Source organism: Ixodes scapularis, unplaced genomic scaffold (genome assembly GCF_016920785.2).
Source record: "Ixodes scapularis isolate PalLabHiFi unplaced genomic scaffold, ASM1692078v2 PGA_scaffold10__122_contigs__length_95168666, whole genome shotgun sequence".
Classification (NCBI taxonomy): Eukaryota; Metazoa; Arthropoda; class Arachnida; order Ixodida; family Ixodidae; genus Ixodes; species Ixodes scapularis.
The window spans coordinates 29,060,224-29,086,540 of NW_024609836.1; the positions used below are offsets into that span (position 1 = coordinate 29,060,224).

General features: G+C 45.1%; 1 non-coding gene across 1 annotated transcript; it reads left to right on the forward strand.

The window, feature by feature from the left end:
* The first annotated feature begins 4,833 nt into the window (after positions 1–4,833).
* Positions 4,834–4,909, forward strand: Trnas-uga. The gene has a single exon. It is a non-coding gene; the product is annotated as a tRNA-Ser (tRNA).
* The last annotated feature ends 21,408 nt before the right edge of the window (positions 4,910–26,317 follow it).

A 26,317-nucleotide genomic window follows, 5' to 3' on the forward strand; every position in this document is an offset into this window, starting at 1 on the left:
ACGGTGCCAAAGTTATATGACAGGTCCTTGAGCCCTATGTAGGTAAAGGGAAACAGGGTATATGCGGGTTTTTCTTTTAAATATGAACGGCTAGTGACGTCACTCCCCACGTCGCAAGCTGCCGTCGACGCGGCATCTTGGGCAACAGTAATCTTCACAGGGAACGCATGCGGTGAGCGCTACGTGCTTCGCATTGTTTTCAGGAACTCCTTATCATTCATTATATGGTTAGGATGCTTGTTTTGTGCCTATTATTTATTGAAACATATGTTGTGCGGTATGTTGTATGTGTGGTGTTTGTACTTTTCGCTTCAATCTTCTGAAGTTTTTGTTCCGTGAGAACGGCGACACGAAAACACACGCGGGAAGAAGCAACGTGCTTCGCAATGTTCGCAGGCGCCGTTATCATCCATTATGCGGTTTGTACTTCACACGAGGGCTTCGAATGACGTCAACCCCTTTCGAAGCAGCTGCAAACCTAATCTTTACCGGAACGCGTGGGAGGGTGTTCCTATTGTTCACACGCGCCTTACCATCCATCATGTGGATTTGATAATTTTTCTTTGGGGTTTTCTTCATTGAATCGGATACTGAGCTGTATGTATGCCTGATTTCAAAAAAAGATAAGCTGTTTTGCCTTCAATTGCTCGCCTGGAGTTTTTCGCTTACAACGCCAACGACACGAAAATTTCTTTGACTGGTAGAGGTGTACAGCTTCGCTATAAAAGTGCTGGCCCTCTCCCTAGTGATTATCTATCTTTTCTAAGAGCATTGTATTCAGGAGGACATATTTCTTAATTTATAATGTTAGAGCTAAACCATGATTTTGTAAGCACCATTACATTGGGAGAATAAACCAGCAGGGTCTATGCCATATCATCTAGCTTATTTTCAATAGTACAAGCATTCATATTTATATATGTATATAGAATTTCCCCAGTTGTAAAGGCTCTGTTATACTCCGACGTTGAGCGCAGCGAACCCAGCGTATCGCAGAAGGTGGGCCATTGATTGGCCGGTGAGCAGGAACTCGATATCTGCAACCAATCAGTATCTGTGTGCGCTGCGCTACGCCGCGTTTGCTAAGCTCGACGTCGCAGTATAAAAGTGCCTTAAGTTGTATTCTAAATTTTGTTGATTCACTCCGACAGTAAAATAGGAGATCCCTTTAGATTTCTTCGTTACTGAGCAGCTCAGATTTGTCATTGCCGTTGAATAGTGGGAGCAGGACTGGACGGGACTAGGAGCCATTAAATCAGCCCCAATACTGTTGTGGGTGGCGCCATCTTGATGATTAATACTGAACAGACGCAACTGCCGATCGTCATGATTCAGATGTGCGACTTCCTCAGCATTTCATTCGGTGTTAAGGAGCTCATGTGATTTTGCTTTTCTCTGTCACGAACTGTTTAAACATTTGTGGAGAACGGAAACGCGATTCGTGGAATTTCAGTTAAAGCTTCAGATGAATGGCCAACATAATTGTAAGCACACGAAGACGGGTAAGTGTCGTTCCTCTGAAGCCTAGCTTATTTTGTGGCTCTACACGGGACTTGTTCTGTACCTCTTTCGACAACCTGCGCATACTTTCCATCTCTGACACCTTGACCCCTAACTTATTCCTACAAGCTTTCTTCAGAACATACTTCTTAGGTTATATGACTATCTTCCCTTCTCGTTCGTTGATTCTATAAACTATAACATTGTTTGTTAATTGCAATTTTCGATATCCTAAACTTCTGAAGTCAAATGCGCGATGTGTTTGCTCATTTCCCTCAGAGGCTCCTCACACTCCTCTATATTTATTATTTTTTTTAAGGGAACCGACTTTATATTTGGTTATGTACAATTTAACCTAGCATTGTTTTTGGATATATTCCTATTTAGTGCTTCCTTCAAAATCTTAAGAACCTCTGCCGGCCTTTTTTATCTTCTAGAACTGCGGCTGGCCGCTGCCTAATCTAAAGACCGGGATTAGACTCAACATCTTTAATAAAAAGCTAAACTAAAAAAAACAAAACAATAAACAAACGAAGAAAACCGACGAAAAAAAGAATCAAAGCAAAGTAGCACTTAGAGCAAAGCAGCACCATTAGGCACACATAATTGATTCGAAATAACAGACACCATTTCCCAGCTTGCACCAAAAAGGGCATCCGGTTTAGTTGAGTCCGCATGGATCCGGTGCTGCCTTGCTTACTGAAGAGAATGTCGCGTGGGGCCGTGATCAATGCTTCTGTAGATGACGATGGCACTGCGTAAGTCCAGGGTGAAGCCACCATTTCTCGAAAAGAGCTTGAGCGTCCTTCCGCCTGCCAGGATTATTTCCCGTTGCAGATAAAAGCGTCCGGCAAACAAGTGTTGCAGTGACCTAGGCTTTCCTCGGTTGCTTGTCCACATTTTGCTCGAGCCATGATCGATAAGGTTGGCGCAAGAGACAAGAATCTGCACCAAAAAGAGGAACGTCTTTAACTGAGTTCGCATGGTTTCGGTGCTGCCATTGCTACCGAAGAGACGTAAAAAAAAAAGTTTTGTGCGTTTTTTTAAAGGGAGACTCCTTTCTTTCGTTACCTTTTTTTTATCCTCTTTTGTCCGCTTTTAGCTATCTTTCCCTACCTGAACTCAGTCGTTCGAGCAAGGCGTTCGGGCGTGGGGGAAGGGGGGGGGGGGGGGGGCGGTAGTTTGAGAGTAGGGTGCGTGCTACTAAAGAGTTGTAACAGATTGTTTCGATGACTCCGGGTATCGTTGTCGGGTGTATCGGAGGTATCGGAGCGATCTACTGAAACACTCTACTGTTTCGCTGTCAGTGTGAATGTGCGTGCTGGCTGATTGACCTCAAATGTGAGCACTGTACTTTGTTACTGTTTCCGAGCGCTTATATAATCCCGGAACATGAACAAAATGGTGTTTGCGATAAAAACTAAATAAGTAAACGGAAAAGATGGTGTTTTCGACTGAATGAAGAAACGGTACCGATAGAGCAAACAGTTAAATATCTTGCCTCACGCTATCAGCGGACTGCACTTGAAATGCGCATATTGATGATGTTGTTAGAAGGGTCGAAACAGCGTTTGGATTTTTAAAACGAAATTTAAGAAAAAATCAACTAATGGTATCAAAGAGCTCACCTCTTTCTTCTGTGTATGTCCAGTTTTAGATTACGCTTGGGCCGTCTTGGATTGTTCTCAGCAAATTGTTGCACTAGAAAGAATTCAGAGTCTTGCTGCTAATTCGTCCTGCAACGGCACGACCGTTTTACGGGTGTAACCGACATGATTAAAAAAAGTGGGATGGTCTATCGTGGCGTTAAGAGAAATAAATTTGCGCGTGAAGTTTTATTCAACATATATCACAATTTAACTTGCATTAATAGGTAATCTTACTTATTACCTTCAAATTTAATCTCCGAAAGGAAAGACCAATTTCAGTAGATAAGAGAACACTGCACTAGGACTCAATTGGGCAAAGATTTTTTTTGTTGTTAAATCTTTTTAGGTGTGGTATGTATTCCCAGCGAGATCTTAAGTGCCACAAATTCTGAAATGTATTTTTTTATATATATAAGTTTATTTATTTTTTGCTATATTCACTGGTGCGGCTGCAGGATGCATGATGAAAAAATAGTGAATAAAGAATTCCGAAACAAAATTAAGAATATCTTCGTTTTGCTATCGTTTCTACACTACGGCTTCTAATTACCACTTTTGTTTTTCGTTTTTAATGTCGATGACACCGTGTTGAGCAGGATGTCGTCTGCGTTGTGGACTTTCTTTTTAAGAACCGGTTTGAACCGGTTCGCGAATGGTGGAACCGGTAACCGAACTGTTATTACGAATGCCTCACTGAACCAGAATCGAACCGAAACAAAATGCAAAGTTACCGAAGCCGAACCCGAACTGAACTGGAATAATTACCGATTCGACTTCCTGCATAAGACTGTGGCAAGTACCAAGAAATGCTTAAAAAGCACGGAGGAAGCTTGTAGCCATCGAATCCGGTGTCCAAGCACGAAAATGAACTTCTAGCGGGTCGGTAAAGATGATTTGAAAAATACGCATGAAGGGTGGCACCATAAAATGCCGGTTGCTAGTAGAAAGAACTGCACTGCGTGTCTTTATCCCTGCACCTTTTATTCTTTCGTGTTTTTCAAAGACCAAGCATGTCGCGACACGTGATTTCTCGCTTTGTTTTTTTTTTTGAGTTGAGTATGAACGCTAAGAAGGAGAAAGTTAAAAAAATCATTTCAGGTCCCTTTAAGATAAAGTGAGGTACGAAAAACCGTTGCTTCAACGGAGAAGGCTTAACGTTATTAATTATACAGAGTGTCCCGGATAACTTGTACCGAACGTAGAGAAGAAAACGGAGCGGCCCGCGAGTGTAAAACAGTATGTTAGCAAGCGTTTTACGGAAGTGTACGAATTATTTTTAGTACGCCTAGTTATTTAATTAATTAAGACTTATTATCCCCTTTTTAATTACACGTTTAAGAACCGAGGTGTCATTTGCGAGGCTGTAGAAATACCCGATTAAGGTGTTTGATACATATGACACGCTTTGCGCGTCTCTTTTAATTAGCCCCAAAAAGTCCACGAAATATTAAAAAGAAAACAAAAAAATATTCCATGACGACGCGCTCGAGTGTAGCACTTGCAGCGGCGTGCAATTTTTAGTTTTCAGAAAGTAAAAAATGTGATGATAATGTAATTAATGCAAAGGTGCAAGCGGGCTGGAAAATAATGACAAATCGCCATAACCTTAAAAATGCAAGCTGTTTATCCTTTTTTGTGTTAGACTGGTGGCAGCGGAAAAAAACCGTTTGCTCCGCTGACGTCTGACTCCTGGTTAGCCCAGCTGGTAGAGCGCTCTACTTGAAACGGAGAGGTCCCTGGTTCGATACCAGGACCAGTCGGATTTTTTCGTTCGCGGTCACCTGGCTGTGTTTGGAGATTTGTGCTTGTCCTCTGTGCCCCTTGTTCCCCTTCCCCAGGAATTATTTTCGTCATCTGTAAACACAATACGCTTTTTTGCTCTACTATCGAAGGGTTACTCTATAAAAAAAGTTGTTAATTAAACTCTACTTAAAATTTACAATAAGCTTTTTTCTTCTGCAAAGGTTTTAGTGATTGGACGAATTTATCAATCAATGTCATGTTTAAAAATACATCTAGTAACTAAAAAACATTTATAGCTACTGCGATTTTCATCGAGTATCTTGGTGTAAATTAAAAAAAAAATGTTTTCTTAATAAGAACAAATATCTGATTTTCCTGATTGTTTTTTAAAAAAAATATGATTGTTTTCTACCCTGCTTCTTGGAATGCTGGCCAGCCGACTATAGAATATCCTAAAACTCCTACATGAGCTACGCCTCAAAGTAACGGTACTTCAGCAAATACTTCTGCTCGAAATTCAGTGTTGGCTTTACATGTGGCGCGATACAATTTCGGTAACACACGGTGTTTTCCGGACTATAGTTCCCGGACTATACTTGTTTAGAAGTTGAAATTTTGTGGCTTTGCCCATTACCTACAAGTGCGCACTATACAAGGTATTTTCTTTCCTTAAATCGTTCATCATGACTAGACGTGACTGATTTTGTGATTCGAAGAGTATGTTAATGATGATTTATGTATAATACAAGCCTTTTTGCGAACTAACTGAAAGCAGACATTTGTCAAGGTGCGCCGTGTACGAGAGGGAATTTTTGTTTCGACTAAGGACCAGGTGAGGAGTATGCTCGGGACGCGGAATGCGGACCGGTCGCGGATTATCTATGGAAACGCTCGTATTGTTGTCCCCCCATTTTCCCCTGAGAATTAAACACCGGGTGCGGTAGTATACTTCATCTCACTTTTGCATGGACTAACTGCAAAGGCTGTGCAAGCGCGAGCGGATAGCCTTGACTGCCATGACCGGAGCACTGACTGCACGAGTGGTCGTGCGACCGTCGAGGCTTCATCCAAAGGAACTAGCTCGCGCTTTTAGCATGCGCGGCTAACAATAGACCATGCTAAGGTGAGACGAAGTATAGCATACTCGTTACATTTAAAAGCAGTAATGCATAACGTACCTAATTACTTATTTCGTGTAACGGGTAACGTTGTTACGCGTTACAGATCATTGTCAAGACTTAAAAGAAATAGGAATATGGATTCTTGCACTCCTCCCCCATATCTTCCAACCCCCCCCCAAACACACACACACATACACACATACAAAAACAAATAAAGTGATTTTGTCGAGGTTTTGCGTAGACATAATGTTTTTGAAATATTGCGCTTATGCTTACCCGTACAGTAAAAACACAAAGAAAGTTTTAGTTCTTGCGCACAAACTAACGCTAAAGTAAATTGCATCACTTTTTATCGGTAACGGCAACGGTGACGCGTTCCTCTGATTCTCAGATAATGTAGGTTGTTAACGCGTTCCTGATATTTGCAAGTAACAAATATAATGCCTTCCGTCGTTTTTTATTTATTTTTATTTGGTAACGCCTACAACACTGCCAAAATCATTGCTGCCTGTTTTCTGAAGCTTTGTGTAAAATGCCAGAAAATGGTTTTCCTTCCTCAAGAAATGTTAATACCTTCCGCAACGATGCAAAACGATATCGCCAGAGCTTCATCACGTTCCGTCTAGAGCTCGAAAAGCCGCATTTTTTAACCATAACGATTCCCTTTTTTTGGCTCGCTCTCTACTTAGCACCCAAAATGATTGCGTCCACAAGAAAATGGTTAAAGGGGTTGCCGAACTTTTTTAGAGCGCAGCTCTTAGGCGCCCGTTTCCGGCTTGAGCGGCGTCGCCCTCGGCGTCGGCGTCGGCGTAACCGCGCGGTGCATTATGGGTAAATTTTCCCCCTAAATTTAGCGGAAAAATTTCCTCGCTAGATCTAGCGGAAAAATTTCCCCGCTAAATCTAGCGGACAAATTTCCCCGCTAAATGTAGCGGAAAAATTTCCCCGTTAAATCTAGCGGAAAATTTTCCCCGCTAAATCTAGCGAAAACATTTCCCCGCTAAATCTAGCGAAAAAATTTCCCCGCTCAATCTAGCGTAAAAATTTCCCCGCTAATCTAGCGGAAAAATTTCCCCGCTCAACCTAGCGGAATAAATTCTCCGCTAAATCTAGCGGAAAAATATCCCCACTCAATCTAGCGGAAAAAAGTCCCCGCTAAATCTAGCGGGAAAATTTCCCCGCTAGATCTAGCGGAAAAATTTCCTCGCTCAATATGGCGGAAAACTTCCCCGCTATATCTGGCGGAAAAATTTCCCGCTAGATATAGCGGAAAGATTTCCCCGCTAAATCTAGCGGAAAAAATTCTCTGCTAAATCTGGCAGAAAATTTTCTCCGCTAGATCTAGCAGAAAAATTGCCCCGCTCAATCTAGCGATAAGATTTCCCCGCTAAATCTAGCGAAAAACTTTCCCCGCTAGATCTAACGGAAAAATTTCCCCGCTCAATCCAGCGAAAAAAATTCCCCGCTAAATCTAGCGGAGGAATTTCCCCACTAGATCTAGCGGAAAAATTTCCCCGATCAATCTAGCGGAAAAATTTCCCCGATCAATCTAGCGGAAAAAATACCACGCTAAATCTAGCGGAGAAATTTCCCCACTAGATCTAGCGGAAAAATTTCCCCACTCAATCTAGCGGAAAAATTTCACCGCTCAATCTAGCGGAAAAAATTCCCCGCTAAAGCTAGCGGAAACATTTTCCAGCCAAATCTAGCGAAAAATTTCCCCGCTAGATTTAGCGAAAAAAGTTCCCCGCTAAATCTAAGGGAAAAATTTCCCCGCTAAATTTAGCGAAAAAATTTCTCTTGGGGGCCCCGGGACCCCCCCCCCCCCCCCCCGTCCCCGAGGTCACGTGATACCCCAGGTCACGTGACCCCACCAAGGTCATGTGACCCCCCCCCCCCTCCCCGAGGTCGCGTGCCACCCCCCGAGAACACGTGACCCTCAGTACCCTTCCCTCCTCCTCCTCAAGAGCTGCGCTCTAATTCGGCGTTACAGAAAGTTGTAAACGGCTTTCATTTTTTTTTCCGTTCAAATGGAGTTGATAATTCTAAGCGTGGCTTAGTTGTAGACCCTAAAACACCATTTTTGTCTGGCATAGCAATCTGTCTTGTCTCCTCTCTCCTCCGTCCCAGCACAAAGTAGTCAACCAGGGTTCTAATCTGCACGGCGCGCTATCAGGTGGTACTAGGCGGGACCGGAGACATCGCCGCCTGCTGCGATTGGTTAGCGGCAGTCCTGTACGCGTTAGTCGAAACGGGTTATCAATTACAACTATAATTGCTCTCGTTTAAGTGGCATACAATGAGATTATTCAAATATACTTGAGACGAAAAGAAGTTGACCGTTACCTGTAAAAGTAACCGTCATTTCTTCGATTACTTCAGATTTTCAAAAACGACAAAGCTTTCTGCCGGTTTGAAAATGGGTCTTTCCCATTGTTTTCCATAAATATTGTATGTTGTTGGATATACGAAAACTCCAAATGATGAATTACTTGTCTTCTTTAATCGGCGAAACTGGGTAAACCAGCCTCCAGTCGGAGACATGGATCGAGGATTCTTTGGCGGGGAACTTGCACAAAGGTCCCCATTGGAAAAGGGTGGGAAAACTAGTAGCGGTTACAAGTAATTATAGTACTTCCGAGAGTAATCGAATATATCCTTTGTCCCGCCGTGTATGATATGACCCCAGAACTGATATTCAGAAAAAAAAAAAAAAACATATCTTCTATTTCTTTGCGAAATAATCTTCCTATCTTTTCGCTGCCGACCACATCTGGTTCACTAATTAACGATGAACGGCGTTGAACCGTAGAGGATAATTTATTTAATTAATTCCCGCGGATTACCGGAAGATCAACCGAAGTCTTCGTTAATCGCATTAAACTTTAAAGCAAAAATTAGCCTATGTTGGTGGACGCATCTATTGAAGCTTTCATCGTGCACGATTACCTTATGAAACTTTCAAAATGGAAACCGACGCTGTATGGGCTGAAGACCCTGATGCCTTCTTCTGCGTTTTTATTGTCTAATACCGCACTTTCATTGGCTTCGGAGCAATTAGAAGATGATTCAGTTGTCCGTCACTATAAGGCTGACATAAAGGTTGTCAACCATTTCGTCGTTTACCCTGAGACTGGGGGGGTTTTTGAAGAGCAGAAGTAACAGAAACAGACAGGTCTCAAACTCAGCTACACGTGTATTCCCCAGCTAGCCTGTACTTTGACTCTTTTCTCGATAAAGGTAGTGCCTCTCGAATCTTCCCAGGGCGGGAGGAGCCCCCGCAAGGTGGCGGGGGTGGCCTCCAAGGGGAGCCGAGAGATATCAAACTGATCACTGCGACGGGGTTGTGTGGTTCATGGTTGCCATACAGTGACTGTCGGACCCGCTGTGAGGAACGCTCGTCTCTTAGTAGCGGAGTTGGATAGGTGAGTCGAGCACTGCAGGGAACTTTTAGTACTGGTTGACTCTTCCCGGGCCGTTCCACTGGCTGTCCCGATTGCTGGTTTCCTTTACCCCATTAATTTCCAACTGGCGTTTCCAGAAATTCCCACTTGGCCCAAGGATCTAATTCATTTTACTTTAATTGGCTTTAAGTCTCTGCTGCGAAAGCGGGAGTGGACTGAGGCATATTATTTTTATTTCTTCTTCTCTGGCCTCAAATTCACCGATGTCCGTCACTATAGATTATCAGAACATTGACAAAGGATAATAAGACTACAAAAACTCATAAATTTGTTGAAAAAAAAAAAGTCAGCTTGCAGTAAAACGTTTTGTTCCCCCGTTTAGAGAGAAGCACAAGTAATCATACAGGCAAAAAAAAAGTGCAGCTTGTACCCAATTTTCTGGACATTAACACGGCTTGCCCGTGACGTTATCGTATCATGCTGGTGGTCATTCCTACCTTTTTTTTTTTTTTTTTTGCTGTCTTTGCCGAGGATTATGATTTTGTTGGTGCGAAACGAATGCTGCAGAAGGAACGCACTCAGCAGCTTGGACACTAAAATGGCCGCTGATGTGGTATCAATGCAAACCAAGAATACCATCTACTCAAAAACAAAAAGAAAAAAAAAAAAACAAGGAAAAGTGTTGTTGTTGTTGCTGTTGTTGTTTTTTTTTTTTTTTTTTTTTTTTACGCGATAGCGTTAAGGAGCTTGTGTCCCAGAAATGCCGGTGTCGGCGTCGGTGGCGTTCTGACCATAATATTCAGGATTGATCGATTGGGTCATGACGTCACAGTCACATGACCTCGCGCGGGAATTTTCAACAACCCACAATGCTCATGCGAAACCTGACGTCATGCGTTGAACGAAAGAGATTGAAAAATGGCACGCAATGCGAATGAAAGGTCGTTGTATGTCTCAAAGGATTTCACTTTACGAAGTAATTAATTTGCCTTACAAAAATTGGAAAATTTTAGGCGAAATCGGAATTCGTATCCACGACCCTTCAGTTGTGAGCCAGACACGCTAACGACTAGGCCACGCGGACGCTTTCTTTTAAAAATGTATTGCCAGGCCATGCAGGCACGCTCGCACGACTTGGAAAGAGACGAAGGTCCATATGATTAGCTTTCTCCTTCCAGTCTAAAAGGCGAACCTTAAGCGTCCGCCTGTAATTTTTTGTTGTTGTTTTTTACCGCAAAAATAAACTGTGCATCGAAGGACACTAAGCCTTCAGCCAAATGAAGTGCTAGTGGTCTGGACCATATCCCAACTTTTTTTTTAGCAAACTTTATCTTTAGAGCTTTGCGAGGATAACAGTTTATTCAACCGCATCCGATTCCCATCCGCAATGTTCTTAAATAATTGTATCTAAACCCGATCCGCATCCGCAGACTTGATATCTGCATACGAACCGCATCCACAAAATTCGGAACCGCATCCGACCCTAAATCCGCGCATTAATTTTACAGCATGAAATCAAGCATAAAAAAAACATTTAGCCAAAAAAAACAAAAAAAAAAAAAACCTCTGAATTGTATTTTATAAGCCGTTTGTTAACCTATACAAAGAACTTTTTGCGTCGGAATATGGTGAAATTCAGTATATCATATTCTGTTTTATCGTATTCATATAATAAGTGATCAGCCTTCCAGTGACACTTCGCATTGCTGGAAATATAATCGCAATTATAAGATCGTCTTGAGACTCCGTCACAGACACTCTGTCCAGAAGATGCACGCAAAATGAAAATTTTAATATGTATATTTGTTAATGCTTTGTAAAGGCCACTCCGAGCAGTCGCGTATTTTACAAAAGTAATTACATTGTTACAGTTCATATAGGCCAAACAATAAAAAAGTGGGAGAGGAAAGGCGATCACTCATCGCAGCAAAGCGCATCGCAGCAATATTCAATAATAGCAACACCTCCTATCGGTGTAAGTTTTAAACACGAGCCCTCAACTGCATGCTCGGAATTATGTGCTACTTACAAACAACTCAGTGCCAACCCTCGAAAGAAAAAAAAAACGCACGCACGCGTAACGTTTTATTTGTTGAGGTTGCTGTGTAGAAGAAACAGAATAACGTCTACATGGACGGATTCAGACTGGTTCGCCTGTCTTAAATTAATACCCGCTAACGTGAAACCTCTCTCCGTTGATGCAATTGACGATGGAATGGCATGCACGAACTGCGCTACTAGAATGAGATGCGGAAGCTCGGGCTGGCGGAAGTTCCACCACTCCAGAGGATCGAATTCAGTCTGCTTAATCTGTATGCAGGCGAAGAAGACACTTTCGGGCTTCTGCTTTCTTATGGCTGGAACGTTCTGGGTTTTCTTTGCCCCAAAAAACGTTTCCGCTCTTTCCCGGCAAAACAAGAACAGGCTTTCCCGGGACGACTGGTGCTCTTCCATTCTTTACTTTTTCTAGGGACTGTACTTTTTGGCGAGATAGAGCGTTCTTAAGCGATCTTTGATAATAATCAGATCTTTCTTGACTTAAAGAACAATTTTCTCTCGGATGGGCACCTAAAGCTCAGAGAGTTTGCTCCCGCAATACATCCGACGATGCACCCCCCACCCCCACCCCTTTCATAGCATCGCTCAATTGTTGACTCTACACTGTGCGGTCGCACACGTTTATGGGCCGCCTAGGCAAAAATGTAGATCCGTACCCGCGAATATTCGCATCCAATTCGCATCCGATTCGCGTTCGATTCGCATCCGGTTCGCATCCGATTCGCATCCGATGCGCATCCACAGCCCCTGGCATCCGTATCCGATCCGCAATCCGCTAAACCGGATTCATTTTTAGAAGCATCCGCCAGTTGACTGCGGATATCTGCGGACGATCTGCGGGTCATCCGCGGTTATGCAGGGCTCTTCGTTATCTTGTTCAAAGGTTCTAAGTAATGTTCTGAAATTTTCGATGGGAAAATAGAACCCGTTCACGATAGTGAACGCCATTCATCCTCATGTATTCGTGGACCTTGTCGGCCACCATTGTGTCATTGAAAATTTCCGAAAATTGTGTATAACTTATAAATAATATGACGTTGAGTTCAGAAAATTTGGCGATTGGTCCGGACCTCTAGCGCTATATATTCGCGCGGGCACGGAGCAGCCTTCGCCGATACGTTGTTTGTTTTCTCGGTAAAAGAAAGCACACACACGAACACCTATATTCTTTCGTGTGTTTTTTTTTGTTTGTTTCTTTTTGTGTTTGTGCATGAAGAGAGCAGGGGGCGAGGGATACCCTGTATTTGTCCACACAGTTAACGACAATGCTGCGCGGAATTCAAAACTCAGACAATCACAAATCGGATTTCAGTGGTCCGCTGAATTAATCCTTGCGCATGTCCCTTTGATAAGGGTGCATCCGCGAACAATGTTACCGGAGACCGCCAAGCTCGCTGTGGGGAGCGGTCCAGTTGGCCAACAGTGCGCTGCTACTATTCCCAACATTGGCCTGTTCTAAAACTGAACGGAAACAAACGATCCCATATACAAACAAACGAGCTTATACATGGTACATGATCAAAGCGGTAATCCTCGAAGATTAGCGTTGTAGAGGTTATCTTTGCAAGCGCGCTTACAGAGAGAGAGAGAGAGAAAGGGGGGGGGGGGGGCTTTGTTTGGGCTATTGTCTGTATATAGCGTCTCATTCACCTAACAAACAAGGCATGCCGGTGCTGTTACAAGGTTCGTTCGATCGAGGGGGCTTCGCTTCCAGTCATCGACTATTGGGAGGGGAGGGGAGGGGGGGGTTGGCTATTGTGCGTGTATAGCGTCTCGTTCACCTAACAAACAAGGCTTACCGGTGTTGTTACAAGGTTCGTTCGAACGAGGGCGCTTTGCTTCCAGTCATCAAAGATAATTAGTTCCCGCTACGGGGACAGTTTTTCTTAGGTTGTTTCCGCTCGCTGTCGGATTGCACGGGGATATACTCGTTGCCCCGTTCAAGATAAATGAGCTACGCGTTCAATGGTTCGACGAATTATTCGTTCTGAACGGGTAATTTGTGAAAATTCAGAGAACGCTTCCTTCACCAACTCTCTATAAGGCATTACAGGACTTTTAAAGTAAGGATCGCTGCCAATACTCTTTTTTTTAAATTAATGTTTAAGAGAGTTATCAGACTAAATTAGCCTAGCTATAGCCTATGCTAGAAACTGTGTACAAAGTTCGTTGAAAGTTTACCGGGACTTTTGTTAAAAAGAAATCGCTCTACATGTGTAGCATGATGAAACTTGAGGGGGACGTTGCCGTAATCTCCTTTTGATAACCCGCGCCCGGAACGACATAAAATGTGCAGCAGTTCCAGCTGTCACGGCAGCGCGCATTACGTATGCAGCTGTGGAGCAGCAGCGCATATAATCAAATTTCTGGTGGGGGAAAAGTCGAGCCACCTAAAATGTTGACAAGACTGCAACCGCAGTGTGGAGTACAAACGATATTACGAAGAGTAGTGTATGAATGCTGTTTGCAATTTAACGAAGAACGAGAGCCGGTGACAAATGAACCACGCATATACGTCTGTCCGACTGCAGAAAATCACGCTGCCCAGCCCTTTCTACGCCCGAAGGATCAGGAAGCTGCCGCAATGATAACAGAGGTTCCTGGACGTGCACGGGGAATGCTTTGAAAAACTGGCACTGTACCACGCTTGTTGTATTTCTCATTATTTCTGTAGGCAAAAAAGTCCGGGTCAGCCTTAAGACAATCACCCGTGAAGAAACCTATTTCCCAGAGTATCGCAGTTTTGTGTTCTGTTTACCGGTTGTATGCCTTTCACACGATGTTCTGGCAGCAAGTGACAAGAACTCGAAGCTGTTTGTTAAGTGCGATAACATTTCTAGGGCCAACAAACCATGAGATTGTGTTCGTGTGTCTGTAAGTGGGCCCGATAGCTTACCCGCTCATTTGTTGAAACCCAGGTGAGGAGGAGAAGGCATGTTGCGAGGTAACGGGTGCAGTAATTGATGAAACGTGCTTCATCAAGCTACGTGACGTCAGCGCAAACCGGCTGTGCCGTGATCTTGGGGAGGTGTACAAGAAGCACACAACAGATAGATGTAGGAGGAGTGCGGACCAATGGCTGAGTCCCCCCTACTATTACGAGAAAACGACCGCTGGATTCCGAGGGAGAATAGACTCTAGTTCCAAACATCCCCGCGTGTAACACTGCGCGCGCTGTACCACGGTACTTTTTCGACTATAGAGACGAGTGGCATGGTTTCGGTTTCGATCGTTCATGAAGTTGTACATCTCAACACTGAATAAAAATAGAATGTGCGCTCTTTTGGATTGCACCCATTCATCTTCGCGAGATGGTGTCAGAAGTGGGATCGTGCTGAATAGCTTCAAGAATCAACCAGAAACGAAGTCACGCCTGACTCCTGACCATGGCCGACGGGACAGCCGCCAACGGTACACCCGGGACGGGCCCCCAGTCGGGTTCCTTTGTTCTCCAACCACCGGAGCCATTTGTGTTCAGCCGCCCCCAACGAATGGCATAAGTAGAAACGGCGCTTTCCACGGTTCCACAATGCGTCCGGACTAAGCAACGCAACAAACCCAAAGAGCATCAGGTAGACACCCTACTATGCATAATGGGCGACCAATCCGAAGACGTTTTCGCTTCGTTCTAACTCTCGGAAGAAAAAGCAGGCCGTTTCGAGACCGCCATCGCCAGCTTCGACGGATACTTCATACACCGGCGAAACGTGATATTCGAGCGAGCTCGATTTAACACCCGCGTCCAACAGGAAGGGGAGTCTGTGTAAAAATTCGCGACGACGCTTCACAGCCTGTCAAAACACTGCGAATACGGCGAGATGCAAGAACAGCTCGTCCGAGACCGCCTTGTGGTAGGAATTCGTGACAAAAAGTTATCCGCCAAGCTCCAACTGGACTCGGATCTAACGCTACGCAAAGCACTCGAGTCCGCCAGGAAAGTGGAAAGTGTTTGACAACAACTAGCGGAGCTGACGCAGGACGGGAAGTCAAACGGCAGTGTCAACAAGCTCTCTTCTTAATCCAAGCAAGCTAAGCAGTCTTCCCAAGGCACAACCGGGGACAGAGCTGCTTTCACTACGGAGAAGTTCGCGGCTGCCGCGTCGAACCCCATATTCACAGCTGTTCAAGACAAGCAATCGTGCAACTGGTGCGGGCGGAAACGGCACTCGAGGAGGTCCTGTCCAGCTCGCTACGAAACATGCGAAAACTGCGGCAAAAAAAGGTCACTATGCTTCAGTTTGTCTCTCGAAACGGGTCAACAATGACTCTGGTTCCGGTGATGAGATCTGGTTCATCGGAGGTGGGTCGCATCCAGAAGCAGACAAGTGGGAGGCTACGGTGGTGCTTCAAGACGACCCCGTCAGCTTCAAAATTGATACAGGGGCTGATGAAACACTAATTCCGATAAGTGTGTTCCGAAAAATCAAGCGGAAACCGCCGCTTTCAGAACCACGACGGCAACTTCACGGTCCAGACGGCAGTCCCTTAGCGGTCCAAGGAGTGGCACAACTGACCATGACCTACAAAGGTTCGACATCCTTACGAGATGTCTACATCCTCGAGGACTTACGCACACCACTGCTCGGCAGACCCGCCATTCAAGAGCTACAAGTGGTCTATTTTGTAGACCGCCTTGCCACAAATACAGCCAAACGCACCGGAGCTCGCAGCTCGACGTGAAAAAGGAGTTCCCAGCTCTCTTCAAAGGGTTAGGCTACATCAAGGACGCCTACCACGTGCAGCTTCAAGACGGAGCGACTCCTTTTGCTGTGAGTTCCCCACGCCGTGTTCCTCTACCGTTGTACCAGCAAACCAAAGAAGTGCTACAGCGGATGGAATCTATGTAAGTTATATCACCTGTCGATGGGCCAACGAACTGGTGTGCTCCTTTGGTGGTAGTACCAAAGCCAGATGGTACGGGGAGGATTTGTGTGAATTTCACAAAGCTCAACTGATACGTCAAGAGGAAATGGCACCCCATCACGTCGGTTGAAAACACGCTGAGACTTCTCCAAGGCGCAAGAGTGTGTTCCAAACTTGATGCCAACTCAGGGATTTGGCAGATACCGCTCAGTGAAGAAAGTAAGAGTCTGACAACATTCATTTCAGCATTCGGGAGGTTTTGTTTTAACAGACTTCCATTTGGTATCTCCTCTGCCCCAGAACATTTCCAGAAGCAGTTTTCAAGCATCCTGAACGGCATGGACGGGGCTGTCTGCCACATGGATGATGTCCTTGTTTGGGGCTCCAACCAGGAAGAGCATGACGAGAGGCTCCGTAGAGTGCTTCAGCGACTACAAGAGACGGGAGTTACACTCAACCATCGCAAGTGCTCCTTTCAAGTCGAGGAGATCACCTTCCTGGGCCACAAAATTGACCGCCAAGCCATCCGTCCAGATGATGCAAAGACCAAAGCAGTACCAGAAATGTGCCCTCCCACATCAAAGCCAGAACTCCAAAGAATGCTCGGAATGGCAACTTAGCTCCCAAGGTTTGTCCCTAACTTGGCTGATGTTCTTCAACCACTGAGCTCCATGCTTAGCTCGAAGCAAGAGTTTGTTTGGGGACCATGCAGACAGCTTTTGACAAGTAGAAGAGCATCCTGTCATCACAGCCTGTCCTTGGCGTCTGCGATCCCGCATCAGAGACAGTGCTCACTGCGGATGCATCCTCTTATGGACTGGGTGCAGTACTGCAACAAAAGCGAAAAGATGGGAAGTTCCAAGTTATTGCTTATGCATCCAGGCTCCTGACTGAGACCGAAAGGCGATATGCCCAGATAGAGAAGGGAGGACTGGCACTTGTTTGGGCGTGTGAGAGCTTCAGTGGCTACCTTGTCGGCAAGGGGTTTACTTTAGAAACGGACCACAAGCCGTTGCTTCCCCTGTTCTCATCGAAGGCACTGGATGACCTCACTCCGAGGTTGCAGAGGTTGCGTATGCGCATGATGCGCTACAAGTACGGCATCACTTATGTGCCAGGAAAGGAGCTGCTTGCTGCTGATGCACTCTCCAGATCACCTCTCCAAGAAACTGGCTCATTGGACCTTGAGCAAGAGGTCGGTGCTTATGTCCGTCAAGTCAGAGCCAACATTCCTGTCAAAGAATTATGTCTTCAATGGCTCGTCAAGAAGCAGAAAACGGATCCTGTATGCCAAGTATTGTGCAAGTACACTCGACAGGCATGGCCCAGTTGCCGTGACCTCAACAAAGATGTCAAACCCTTCTACGAGTTTCGGTGTCAGCTCACGCTGGAAGACGACATCCTTCTGTATACCGCAAGGATCGTCGTGCCCGCGCATTGCCAGCAAGATGCCTTACGTCTTCTACACGAAGGGCACTTTGGAATGGTCATTACCCAGGCCAGAGCTAAACACTCTTTGTGGTGGCCTGGCATCAGCAGGGATGTTGAAGAGACTGTAAAGAGGTGCCAACGTTGCATCGAGAAGTCAAGCAACAGAAGGATGCCACTACTACCAACAGACTTCCCCGAAAGGTTATGGCAACGGGTGGCTATGGACCTGTTCTATCATCAGAACAGGTGGTGGCTCATCGTTACGGACTATTTCTCTAGGTACCCGGAAGTAGCACAGCTTAGCAATCGTACCTCTGAAACAGTGATTAGCCACTGTAAGAGCATCTTTGCCCGCCACGGGATACCGGAGGTGATCGTGTCGGACGACGGTCCTCAGTTCTCGCGCGTGAAAACGTCAGCATTCTCCGAATTTGCTCAAGAGTACGGCTTCCAACATATCACATCCTGTCCCCATTACCCGCAAAGCAATGGCCTGGCTGAAGCAGCAGTTAAGATCATCAAAAAGTCGATGGAGAAGACTGGAGACCCATTCAAAACACTACTCGCGTACAGGACCACACCACTGAACAATGGGTACAGCCCAGCTGAACTGCTAATGTAAAGAAGACTTCGGTCCACGATCCCAACAGTCAAGAAAATGCTGGTTCCGTCAACTCCAGACATAACACGGCTACGAAAATATGAAGAAGAGCTTCGCCTGAAACAACGCAAGGCCTATGATCGCTGACATCGAGTACAAGACCTTGCCGACATTGTCGACGGCACAGAAGTCTGGGTCGTTGACTTGGAAAGAAGAGGAACAGCACACCGTCGCACTTCTGAGCCAAGATCTTACATCGTCGACACCCAAGAATGTCCAGTCAGGAGAAATAGAACACATCTAATCCCTTGTTCGCCTTCTCCTGCCTCGCGAAACCAATCGAAACCGTCAACAAATGCGTCAGACGAGGATGGATCGGAGCGATGTCAAACAAGATGGGGAGGGGGGGGGGGGGGGGAGGGGGGCAACTCGCACCTATACAGCAGAGGTGGCCCGTGTCTGAAAACACCACAGCGATATACTCAGTAGCAGACCTTATGGCTATCCCATAAAAAGGGGGGATGTGGGATAGTGCTGCCATCTGTGAACACATAGGTTAACTAGCGGGTTTGCCCAAGACGCTGGCCACACGGGTATGCATAAACGTTCTTCAAACATTGCGGCCTAAGCGTCGCACGTGTGCACGTGTGTCTGTCTGTCTTGCTCCCGTAAGTCGCCCCCCGCTACACAACACGACACAACGTTCCTTTCGATTCTCCAAACTATTTCTTTGTGCGCACTCTCCTCTCTTCTGAGAAGTGTTGCCTAGTCGGAGACTCGATACAGGTGGCGTGCCAGGCGTGGGGTCAGAGCATCTTCTGCCACAGGTCCTTAGGTAGGGATTTCTTGAGTCATTTATTGCTGGCATCCAATGCCAGCTGCTTACCGTCTCCCTTGCCTTAGAGTACACAGCATACTTAGCCGCCAAAACTGAGTCACAGCCCGTTGCAGCACGAGCCTGGCGGTGGTTGGCTTGAAATAAATGAATCACGCAGTGAAGTTCAACACATATTCGAATGCGTCCGCGACTGCGCCCGTAACATTGCACGGCTCAAGGGTACGTCATCTGCCGACGTCAACGTCACCCCTTTTGATCCGAAACCCAGGAAGGGGGACAGACGTGGCCTCGCACTGCCGACCCAGACGTCATACACCTGCGACTCGTCTCGAGCGCGCTTTTCTCGGAGACCTGTGCCGGCAATATCAGGTCGCAATCCACGAGGTCTCTGTTTGGATGATGCTAGGCGAGACTTGAGGACTGCAATCTATGCCTCGGTGGCGGAGGGTCGGAAGAAAGGACCAACAGGGATGCCGCCGTATCGTTTCTTCAACCGTAACAGACGATAAAACATGTATTCCCAGGATGCTGTAGGTGGTCCACTATTCTCGAAAATTTCGAATGACACTTCTTGCACGATCTTCAATGCGTACTTCCGTTGTAGGTAACCTACAACGAAAGTACGTATTGTCCTTTCATACAGCAGCGTGATTTAGGCTTCATGTTTAAGGCCACACCTACAGATCAAGAATACCAGTTCATGCTACGGTGATGTCATGTGATCAATGTTGACAGGGGCATCCTTAATGGACCGGGGCGCTGTGACGTTTTGATGGGATTTAGGGTGACATCGAATTTATTTAGAGGTCGAAGTCTTTTTTTCCATCCCTCGTCAGATAGACAGGATGTCAGGGAAGGGACGGCGGTCAGTCCTTTATAGAACGTTTTTTTGAGCCCATTGATGACTCGTCGTCGTCAGAAACCACTACTTTCAAGGCAAAGTGCCAAGCCTACGGGAAAGTGATTTCGGGATCAAATACTTTACTTGAAATTTCAAGCTTCATCTAAGTAGGCGTCTCAAGCAAATTTGAAAAATGTATTGCAGTATCAATTTTTTCTGTATTTGTATTTCTACCCTTCCTAAAATGTATTCCTGTATTTGTATTTCCAAAGACTTTTTGCCACTATTTAATATGTATTTCCGATACGTATCCCAATACAATTTTACAGATATATTTTAGTATCAATATTTTAGCTACTATTTGAATGTATCCCAGTATTTGTGTTTCCAAATACATTTTAGAGTAGTTCTGCCCAACCCTGGCTTGACGGTGCTTGCGTTTTTTCTTATCCGCAATAATAAAACTCGCTATCTTAAATGCTTCTCCCGGATTCGTAAGCACGTCGTTAAACTCTCCAAAAAAAAACAAAAAAAACAGGACGCCGGGAGTTAAGTAATCTGATATAGCGATTTTCTCTGACGACAACATCTGTGTAAAATGAAGAAAGGAAGACTATAAATAGAATTGTCGATTTCAGAAAATCTACACTGCTTTTTTCAGATTTCAAAAGTAGTCAGGTGGTAGTTTACTACACTCACGCATTTTCTTCATTCGGCGCGCCTTGCGGCCTTCTGCACGAGTGGCGCATGCTTTAAGCTGGAAGCGACGTTGGTTGGGCTGCTTCCTGTTGTCTTTTCTATTTGAAGCCAACACGGAGAACACTAGAGACTGTGATAGCCGGCGACATGTGGCTACCACCGGAGGCCGAGGGTGACGACGAGCAGGACGGAACGCGGAAATACAATAATTCATTACGAATTGCGATGCTGTCTTTTTTGCTTCTTACATAGTTGCATGGTGGGAAAGAATATTGATTTCTCTGAAAATGAAAAAAAAAAGATTAGATTTATTTGAATTACTATGCATTCGTTTTATTTATGTAATTTTAGCTAGAATATATTTACTGTTACAGTTGAAAACGAGCGTGTTGGTTAATAGATACAAAACTTGAAAGTATAAAACAGAGAGGACGAGGACGGGAACAGGACATCTTTCATTTAGCAACAACATAGAATGGCACAACGATAAAACCGCCCCCCAAGGGTCTCAACGTTCTCAAAGAGGGAAAGAAAAAAAAAAAAAAAAAAAAAAAAACGTTGAGATTCTTGGGGGGCGGTTTTATCGTTGTGCCATTCTATGTTGTTGCTAAATGAAAGATGTCCTGTTCCCGTCCTCGTCCTCTCTGTTTTATACTTTCAAGTTTTGTATATATTTACTCTTGATTACTACGTGTATTTTTAATGGCAGATTGATCGATTAATCTATTCGATCACTGATAACAATGCGGAATAACTAATTAGTGTAAATTTAAATTACTGACCAATTAAGAGCTTTTTATTGATGTAAATCCAACCATATTAAAACGAAAACAACTTGTTTTTTTAGTGAGCTTTTTCGCTCGCTTTGATTTGGTTGCAATGAGAAATTATTTTTCCAGTTTTGTTTATTTCTTTAACCTTTTGATTTGCTTGCAGTGTGAAGCGCATGTTCGTCTGCTTCTTGCACACGGGTTGCAATGATGTCAAACGCCGAGCCCTTATTGGCGGACCGAAAAAAAAATTTGGATAGACCCAGTGTTTCCTCTATAAGTTACACTATGCCTGTCAGCTTCTCTCCAAGAGGTGTCCAGGCCCGATGCTTCACCTAACAACGCGTACGTACGGCTTCGTAGCGCCGCCTGGCGGACGTTCGTTTTTCGTTTTTTTTTTTCTATTTTTCTAGCATGTTGTATTTACATTATTATTGAAGATATATCATATATATGTTTTTTCAATAACATGTGGAACACTGTTCTGGATGTGACCGCACTGATTCAAACGAGTTTCGCTGAGACAAAATACGACACTACGAAACAAGCACGGCCAGGCTTCGCTTTTGCAGCGCGAATGCGGAGAATGCTTGGCCACTTCACCGTCTGCTTTGGCGGCAGTTTGGGGCATTGGCGGACACCTTGAATCCCGCGCATAGAAATTGCTGGCGCCGGGTCGTGTGCTGATGAAAAGGTAGGAAAATAAGTAATATTCCGTTGGAAAACGGCGAGCTGGTCCCGAGCTGTCATTCAAAAACATTTAGATTTCTTGCTGTCGGTGTTGCCGGGGCGACATCATTAATTGAGCCTCCTACGGAAGAGATGGTTGGCTTCACTACACCGCAGATTTGTACGCCTAGCTGGCTCCACCGCACGGCAACCACACGTACTATTTGCTCTTTCCCTTCCGCGTGCCAGTGCTCGGAGCTGACAGGCATAGTGTAACATATATAGGAGGCACTGGTAGACCTCAAGGCATCTAGCCTTGAGGTTTACCCACTGTCTTCCCAATGATAGCCAATCAGAACTCGGCATAGTTTTGACGTCGCCTCAGCCGCTGCGCATGAATCGGACGATTTGCTCAGATGAGCAATGCTTTTCGCTCGAGCCAGTCTTCCTTTCTTCGAGACTATCTCTATTTATCTCACAAGAAAACAAATGCATGCAAAAAGCATAAAATTATAAATAGCCGGTAGAAAAAAACTATTCCCGAAGTTATTTTTGCGGGAAATGTTTAATTTAAATCACCATTAAAACTGGTCGTGCGTAACTATTAAAACTACTCGTGCGTAACTATTAATATGGCGACGTCAAGGAACGCACGCGTAAGAAGCCAGAAACGCTAGGACTAAAGAGAGACATTTACAGCAGAAGCTAGTCAACGATAACCTAAGCATCATGAACGTTGTGGCATAGCCTCCTTTATTCTAGAAAAACCGTTCATTCCCCGACGGAGCCCTTGAGCGGGCGGCCACCGGAAAAAGACGAGGAGCAGCGCCGAACGTTTATTCGTATGGTAGCACAGAGCCACTTCTGGAGTAATAACCCGCGGGCCAACGCCGACAATACGCGCGATGGCCTCTTCCCGAAACAACAAACCGCAACCATGGCCCCCGAGGAGCTTGCGCGCTTCGGGATCTCGGAGGCCATGCCGCCACGAAGAAAAAAGAAGGGAGGTTACCGGCGCCTGAAGAAATAGAAGAGGAGCGCAATAGGGAATGGTCGACGCAAAATGTCCAGTTTTGCTGGGAAGAGCACCAAAGAGTTTGTGTTTCCTGATTTTACCGCTGGAGCATTGTTTGGCGTTACCCGTGAGAGGAAAGCCCTTTCATGTTCTAAAAGCAGCGTAATCTGCGTCGATACACGAGACACGTGCAACGTACAACCCTTGGGAAGATCATGGTGGCGCAGCGCAGCACTGAGCTAGATTTGAGAGGCCATGATCTTTCCGGAAGTGGCGAGCAGCAAGTGTCTCGAGAATTTCCACAACGATGAATGGCGCCCCTTTTCCCATGATAGAGGTGCTTTACGAGAGAGTAGAGTTCCTGTATAGGCTCTCTACGGGAGCCAGAGCTGCGCGTTCATTCCCGTAGCGCCGTCTTTCCTGTACGGCATGTTGAGCCTGCCTTCACGTGACTGAATTCGGCGAATAGAAGCGCCGCGCGTTCGAGGCACGCGGCGCGCTCAAAGGCAGAGGAACATGTGCCAGAGCGCGTGCAACGTCTACTTTCCTGCACGACATTTGATCCTGCTCCTCACGTGATCGGATCTCGCCGGACAGGGGTGCAGTGGCACGCGGAAAACAAACGCGCAACTCTGGCTCCCGTAGGGAGCCTATACAGGAACTCCACGGGAGAGCCCCTGCGCGCGCCCTCTTTTCTGATCTCCTCTCCCCTTTACAGCGGCCATGTTCTATAGCAATTTGGCAAGCATTCTAAAATACACGAGGTAATTTTACTTTAAGTTACTGAGATAAAAGAAAAACGCAAAAACAGTTAAACGAAATTCACGAAGAAAAAAGATGAGGAAATATGCTAAAGTTGAGGCCTGGGCGAAATGGTGCATACTTCGGGTTCGTGACACCGCAAATATATATTGCGATTTTGCGTTGAATAAACTCAGTTGTAAGTCAGCGCTAAGTTCGTGTCACTTCTTTGTCTGGTCCTCGTCTTTCCGCGCTGTTTTTATTCCGAAATGATGGAAAAGAAGACCAAATACAGTGTGTCACTATATAAAATTTACACGGTCTTTTTTACCGCAAAAATAAACTAGGCATCGCCGAACGCTCATTTTCCGCCCAAAGGTACACCTAGAGGTCACAACCAGATACCAAAGTTTCAGCCCGATTTGATAACTTATTCAAAAGTTATAAGTGGTTTTCTGAAACTTTCAATTGGAAAATGTAGCCCATTTTCGTCCGTTTTCGGTTTCTGGTGCCATAGAGCCCCGTGTGTTCGAAAACTCCGTCGGCCGCCAATTTCCCGTTGAAATTTTCAGAAAATCGCTTATAACTTTTGATTAAGGTATTGGATCGGGCTGAAACTTTGGCATTTGGTTGTGACCTCTAGCGCTATCTTTGGGCGGAGAATGAGCGTTCGGCGATGCCTAGCTTGTTTTTGCGCTAAAAAAGACCGCGTAAATTTTCTTTTGTGACACCCTGGAATAAAGGCGCTGAGAAAAGCGTACCAATGTAGATGCCCGAGTTGTAACTTTGTTCGCCGCTCGAGCACGTGCTTGGAAGCAGGAAAGCAGTGCCTTGGATATGACGAGCTAAACCGTTTTGCAAAACGCTGTAAGAATTTGATATATACTCTAGACAGCAAGCTGTCATGAGTCTTACAAGTGGAGCGCGACATTCTGATGACAGCGATGAAATTTATCCGCTAAAAGAGCAAGACCAGCTACGTTTCAAGCTAGACACACCTAGAAGCCAATAGCTTTGTCATACCAAAAAAATCATTAAGTTTAAAATTCAGCAAAGTAGTGCGAGATCGTGACACAACGCCCAACTCAAATGTTTTCTACAATCATGTAAAGGTAAAAGGATTTGGGTACCACATGAGTGTGGAGCCTGGATACAAGGCGTTGCACGGCCGGAAAGAAGGGTGCCGGTGACTTCGACAAAAACAAATGTCAAGTGCGAACTTCAAATATGGAAAACGAAGGAATTCTCACGACAGTAATAGAGCCGGCATAAGAATTTAGTTGTCTTAGTAGTTGTCGCAAAGAGAGACAAAGTGCGCGTTTACATGTATCCAGTAGACATGAATCGAAGTTCTAAAACAAGAGTATATCCAATGATGAAATTATATGACATCGCCGCGGGAACCGCGGGAGCAAAATTCTTTTAGCGCAACGCGCATTCTCGAGATTTCAGCGAATAGAACCTTACGAAGAAAGTTTTAAGTTGTGCACATTGAGTACGCCATAGACACTTACAGGTTCAAACGAATGTCATTCGTATCACCCATAAAAAAATGGTCTATGGACGTCTATGGACGTCTATGGAAGATCCTATGGCCCTCTATGGTCAGCCATAGGGAACCATAAGACACGCTATAACCACCTACAGAAAAATGTACGTCTTCAAAGCTATAGAATCTCGACCATTCCTATTTCTACACCTGGCTATAGAGTAATTTATGGCTATGCAGCTATAGACTCGCGACTATTCAATATTCTTTAGCGAGCTATAAAAATATGTATGTCCTTAATGCTATAGATTTGCGACTATTGAATGAGCTTTAGACGGCTATAGAACGGTGTATGTCCCTAAATCTATAGACTCGAGTTTATTGAGTTTTCTTTAGCCGACTCTACAGTGTTCTATGTCACCAAAGCTATAGGCTTCCGACCTTTCAATTTTCTTTAGCCGGCTATAGAGTGGTGTATGTCCCAAAATGTATAGACTCGCGACCATTGAATTTTCTTTAGCCGTCTCTATAGTGTTTTATATCACATAAGCTATAGGCCTCCGACCTTTCAATGTGCTTTAGCCGAGGATAGAGTGGTGTATGTCCCTAAATCTTAGAATCGCGACCATTGAAATTTCTTTAGCCGACTCAATAGTGTTCTATGTCACCAAAGCTATAGCCTCCGACCTTTCAGTGTGCTTTCTCGAGCTATAGACTCGCGACCATTCAATTTTTTTGCCCCAGTCACACGACTGTAAAGGTACCCTTAGCTAGGGGACCTTTATTCTCTGCGGCCAATAAAATAACGATATTCCGCGCGTGGCGTGTGCTCACGACCCAAGAGTACGGGCTGATTCGCCGATAGCAAAGGGACCTATGCTGAAG